This window comes from Cebus imitator, unplaced genomic scaffold (assembly GCF_001604975.1).
Source record: "Cebus imitator isolate Cc_AM_T3 unplaced genomic scaffold, Cebus_imitator-1.0 Scaffold10, whole genome shotgun sequence".
Classification (NCBI taxonomy): Eukaryota; Metazoa; Chordata; class Mammalia; order Primates; family Cebidae; genus Cebus; species Cebus imitator.
This window is the reverse complement of record NW_016107325.1, coordinates 1,414,562-1,420,522: the sequence shown is the minus strand read 5'-3', so window position 1 is coordinate 1,420,522 and position 5,961 is coordinate 1,414,562. Positions and strand designations below refer to the sequence as shown.

Below are 5,961 nucleotides of genomic sequence, written 5' to 3'. Positions count from 1 at the left end.
GACACTAGACACTAGACAGGCACTAGGCACTAGGTATGGGACACAGACCCTACATACTAGACAGGCACTAGGCACTAGGTGCGGGACACTAGGCACTAGACACTAGACATTGTCTAAGACAGCCCTATTCAAACAGAAATATAAGCCACTAATGTGAACCACATATGTAATATTAAACATGTATTTATAACATATGTAAATATTAACATATATCCTTTGTGGAAAAATTCCACAGATTATGCTATTTTGAGAACTACCGTTTTGAGGGATCACTCACAGCCAGAAGCTGAACTCCACAGTACAGTTCTTTACTATAGCAAATGCAAGTCTTCTTTTGTACATGAGTACTATGAAAACATCTTCCAAGAATCACTTTGTGCGTAACAGAGAGTGTGATGAGCTGGAGGCTCTCAGGAGTAAAAGAGGAGACGCACAGCACCCGTATAAGAAGTGGAACTCTCATGACATTCAACAAGGGTAAGGAAGGTTAGACCTCTTTGAAGTTTACTAATTTACAACTTAATTTCATCATTAATTTAACTGTAATCAAAAGAGAACAATTTATTCAATAAAACAACTGGGATCCTCACAAGACTCACAGAATTTGTTCAGGGAACAAGAACTTTGAAGATGTCCAAAGATCTATAAAGTGGTCGTGATTTTTGTCAAGGGGAACAAAACATTAAGAATCCCTTTGGTAGCTGAATTTTGAACTTTAGAATATGTGGCATGAATTTCTCTTGATGATGAAAGCTTCTCTGATGTGAACTGTACATTCAGTAATATATTGATGAGGAAAAATATTCAGTTACACATTTTAATGAACATGTCCAATACCAGCTAGCCCCTCTATAAGGACTCCAGTCTACTTGTAATTTCCGAAAAGTAAATTTACCCTGGTACAGATGTCAAAAATACAGCTCTATGAATGTCACCTTTATGTCAGCAAACACATTAAATGCTCCTAATATCCAGCATAATGACATTCTGTATGGTCTAGATCACATTTGTGATAGTATATTTGATACAGTTGTAAACCTTGGAAGAATATGCCTGCCTAAGAGAATAGCTTTTTTTCTAGTCTTAAACACATTACAGTTGCCAGTGTAAATCACTTGTCAGTCTATGGCAAATGTAACAGTGTTTTAATCTGAGAAAAAGGGAGAAATAAAGTACAGATAATCTTTTTTGGCCATTTTCTTGGCACCATCATACATCAGAGACTGACAGGTCCTTCACTTGAGTGACAGGTGTCCTTTGAAATGCCTGTGAATCAGTATCTGTACAGACTGTTGAAATGCATATTTCCATCCTTATCGTAAAGGAATGGATGGGCAAGATAGGTGCGGTTAACATTGCAAATAGCTCCAGAATTATTCATTGTAAGCTCCAGGCAAAGAATAGGGGGAAAGTTTTATTATTCACCATGCACAATAGCAGGATGCTTAATGATTCTCAGTTACCTTGGCAGAATTGTCTGTCGACTTCAGGCACTAGCAGTGGGTGACACAGGTCTGGCCAAGTGTTAGAGCAAGATCATACATTCTGGTCCCATTTTAATTTCTAATACATTAATCTTTCCCTCCCAGATGCACAATGAATATTCCATAGACTCTTGTTTGTCAGAAGCTGTCTGGCTTTCATCTATTCAGGTGGTTTCATTGACTGTGAAAGCGTGCTTCAAAGGCCTGATCAGTCAATGACAACTGTCTCACAATAGCATTGAGTAATGCTTTCCTTTTTTCTTTTCAGGCATCTGATAGACAACTTTGACACCTGATCTCTGGGGACCTTATGGAGTCACTCAGAGTTCTTAAGAGACTTCCCTTACTTTATCATTCCAGAAAGAATTGTCACAGGTGAATGTATCGCACTTTCTCAGGAGCTGAACCTGACCCTTGAATCCATCTCATTTGCACTGCAGGTTTCACAATGAATTAAAATGGATTAAGTTGGCTTAATGCTGTTTTACAAGCAAGCGGAAAGCACTGTGCCATTCATTTTTAATTTTAATCCTTTGTCTTAGCCTGCTAATTACTATTGTTTTAAGTTCATTATCCTGGCGTGCACATTGTTACTAGTTGGATACTAATGCTTGTAAGCAGTGTTCTTACTTTTGCAGGTACTGACCCTTCAATTATCAAATTAGTTCATGTCATTGCTGAACAGCTGACTTTATAATCTACAATTCCCCTTTAAAATTTTATTCTACTCTTGTCTCTAATTAATTAAGCAATAACACTATTAAAGCATCTTATGCAGAGGCTCAACTCCAAGAGCATTAAAAAGGAGAAAAGAAACTAAAATTGGTTATGTGATTCCTCAAGTTTCTCTGACAGCCTTGGGTCAGAGGAATTCTATGATACCACATGTTTGTCTGTAAAGCTTGCAAAATATGACCATAGAAAGTAATGTGAGCCCTATTTTCTGTCTCATCACCACTGGTTTCAAAGTCTCCACTAATTACAATTCAGATGCTACACTATAATCAAGAGGAAAGCATAAGGAAGTAAAGACGACATTGCTGAGAAATGATATGAAAAGATGAACCAGTCACAGAATTCAACAAACTCACTTCTCGTACAGATTGAAATGTCTAATACAATGTTCCTTCTTTTCAATGCAAGGATTATCTCCACAATGTCTTCACAAAGTTCAGTTAGCTCTCTGAACATTTTCTGTGAAGGGAACTCCACAACTTCAAATGACCAAGTTTTGATCATTACAAAGCTTATTTTTATGAATTGCAATGTATCCTCCTTTAACTTTCATCTACTGGTCATAGTTCTCTGTTCTGAAGCTGCACACACCTACTCACAGGAAAGACCACTGCCTTTGTTATATGACTATATTTCAACTATTTGAAGACTTCTAATTCTCTAAGTAGCAAAACTTTTAGACTCTTTCATACTCCAGTCAGTCTCTCCTGCATATGGTTCTCTTTAGTCCTCTTCAGTGTAAACTTTCTTGTCAGACATTTAAAATAATTTGGAAGATAAGCCTATCCTCCATGTAGACTAACAAATCCAACCAAAACATAAATTCTCACCACCAGTTGTATCAGCCTCCATGAATCTTGACTCACTGGCTTTGCTTTCCTTCCTCTTCACAGTGGAAGCAGTATCCCTAATTCCATGGACTCTAGATTGTCTCACCTCTTTTCTGTCCAAAGATGTTACACTTGGAGTTATACCTACTCTCTTCTACATCAGCAATTTATCCCTTTCTATAAGATTAGTGTAGGCCAGTCATGGAAGCTCATGTCTGGCAAGCAGACCCAACTCACTGCCATTGACATCCTTACCACGTGTGTGGCAGACATCCAATGGCAGAGATTCTTGCATTGCACTGAGAAGAATCTGATTCCATACCTGGAGAAGCTGAGTGACACCACACTCAAGAAAATGCTGATAAATGGGGTGGGCTACCTGCATGAGGGGCTCAACCTGATGGAGCGACACCTGGTGGAGCAGCTCTTCAGCTCAGGGGCTATCCAGGTGCTGGTGGCTTCTCGGAGCCTCTGCTGGGGCATCAACATGGCTGCCCACCTGGTAATCATCATAGACACCCAGTACTACAATGGCAAGATCCACGTCTATGTGGATTACCCCATCTACGATGTGCTTTAGATGGTGGGCCATGCCAACCACCCTTTGCAGGACAATGAGGGGCACTGTGTCATCATGTGTCGGGGCTCCAAGAAGGATTTCTTCAAAAAGTTCTTATATGAGCCATTGCCAGTAGAGTCTCACCTGGACCACTGTATGCATGACCACTTCAATGCTGAGATCATCACCAAGACCATTGAGAACAAGCAGGATGCTGTGGACTACCTCGCTTATACCTTTCTGTACCGCCGCATGACACAGAACCCCAATTACTACAACATGCAGGGCATCTTCCATCATCACTTGTCCGACCACTTGTCAGAGCTGGCGGAGCAGACCCTGAGTGACCTGGAGCAGTCCAAATACATCATCATCAAAGACAAGATGGACGTGGTGCCTCTGAACCTGTGCATGATCGCTGCCTACTATTATATCAACTACACCACCATTGAGCTCTTCAGCATGTCCCTCAATGCCAAGACCAAGGTGCGAGGGCTCATTGAGATCACCTCCAATGTGGCAGAGTATGAGAACATTCCCATCCGGCACCATGAAGACAACCTCCTGAGGCAGTTGGCTCAGAAGGAGTCCAAAAGCTGAATAACCCTAAGTTCAATGATCCCCACGTCAAGACCAACCTGCTCCTGCAGGCTCACCTGTCCCACATGCAGCTGAGTGCTGAGCTGCGGTCAGATATGGAGGAAATCCTTAGTAAGGCAATATGGTTCATCCAGATTGAAGGCAATATGGTTCATCCATGGCCTGCATTGATGTCCTTTCCAGCAATGGGTGGCTCAGCCCTGCTCTGGCAGGTATGGAACTGGCCCAGATGGTCACCCAAGCCATGTGGTCCAAGGACTCATACCTGAAGCAGCTGCCACATTTCACCTCTGAGCATATCAAACGTTGCACAGACAAGGGAGTAGAGAGTGTTTTCGATATCATGGAGATGGAGGATGAAGAACGGAACACATTGCTTCAGCTGACTGACAGCCAGATTGCAGATGTGGCCTGCTTTTGTAACTGCTACCCTAATATTGAAATGTCTTATGAGGTGGTGGATAAGAACAGCATCTGCAGTGGTGGGCCTGTGGTGATACTGGTGCAGCTGGAGCAAGAGGAGGAAGTCACAGGCCACGTCATTCCACCTCTCTTCCCACAGAAATGTGAAGAGGGCTTGTGGGTGGTGATTGGAGATGCCAAGTCCTATAGCCTCATCTCCATCAAGAGGCTGACCCTGCAGCAGAAGGACAAGGTGAAGTTGGACAGTTGGACTTTGTGGTCCCAGCCACTGGTGCCTACAACTACACTCTGTATTTCATGAGTGACATTTACATGGGTTGTGACCAGGAATACAGATTCAGCGTGGATGTGAAAGAAGCTGAGAAGGACAGTGATTCAGATTGAGTCCTGAGGCGTTTACTCTTGGCTAAAAGGAGAGTTGAGGCTGAATTAGGAATGTGTACATTGCAGGGATCCTGGTTGTGGGAACCAGGTTTGTGGGCCTGAGGTCTGGCTAGCCAGGGCGGGTGCTGTCCCCGCCCACCTCCACTTCCTTTTCTCTTGTTCACATTCTGGATGCAATGACAGCAGGTGTCATGCCAAGCATAAATCATGTATAGCATTTTCAGGCATGTTCCTGGTAGTTCCTTTTGAGTCTAACATTCTAATAAAATAATTTGTAGAAAAAGTATTTTTTTCAAGGTTGAATTATTTTATTTCCTCAAGGTTGGTTGGACACTCATTCCAATTAAACTTCCCCCTAGCAGAAAAATCCACTAAGGAAATGGAAAACACAACTCTCACCTTCCAAGAATTTGCCATGTGCAGAGAAAAAAAGATGTGTAAAAATAGATACTTAAGAGTAGGTAAATGATCCAAATCCTAAATACAAAAAACTAAAAATTGGAGAATCCTAGTAACGACATCTGTGAAAGGTGTTCTTAACATGGGCTAAGATTTCAAGATCAAAAGGGCAACAGGATGGAAATGGGTTAACAAGACCCAACAATGCTAGGGAAGCTGTCTCTGAGAAACAATGTCTCCAGAGACAGGTGAGTTTTAAAGTGATTCTCGGGTAGTCAAACGTGCATTCCCAAGGAAGCATCTGGTCCTGTATCTGGTCCTGCAGCTGGTCATGGTGGGGAAGTCCTGCAAGCTGGAGTTGGGGTCCCGGGTTAATTCTGGGTAGGTTAATGCCTCTGAGACCCCCCTCACACATTTAATAGGGACGATGACATCCAGCTAAATCACAAGGCAGCAAATGAGATGTGGGAGAGTGCTTTGAGACCTATGAAAGGTTTTACCTGTGAAAGCTCAAATTAAAGTGAATCAAAGAGGAAGACTATAGCAA

The 5,961-nt window shown here is 42.1% G+C and overlaps 1 pseudogene across 1 annotated transcript; it reads left to right on the top strand.

Annotated features, from left to right (window-relative positions):
* The first annotated feature begins 232 nt into the window (after positions 1 to 232).
* On the top strand, positions 233 to 5,298 carry LOC108317022 (annotated as a pseudogene). The gene is made up of 2 exons (XR_001830559.2): positions 233 to 477; positions 1,753 to 5,298. The product of XR_001830559.2 is annotated as a U5 small nuclear ribonucleoprotein 200 kDa helicase-like (transcript).
* The last annotated feature ends 663 nt before the right edge of the window (positions 5,299 to 5,961 follow it).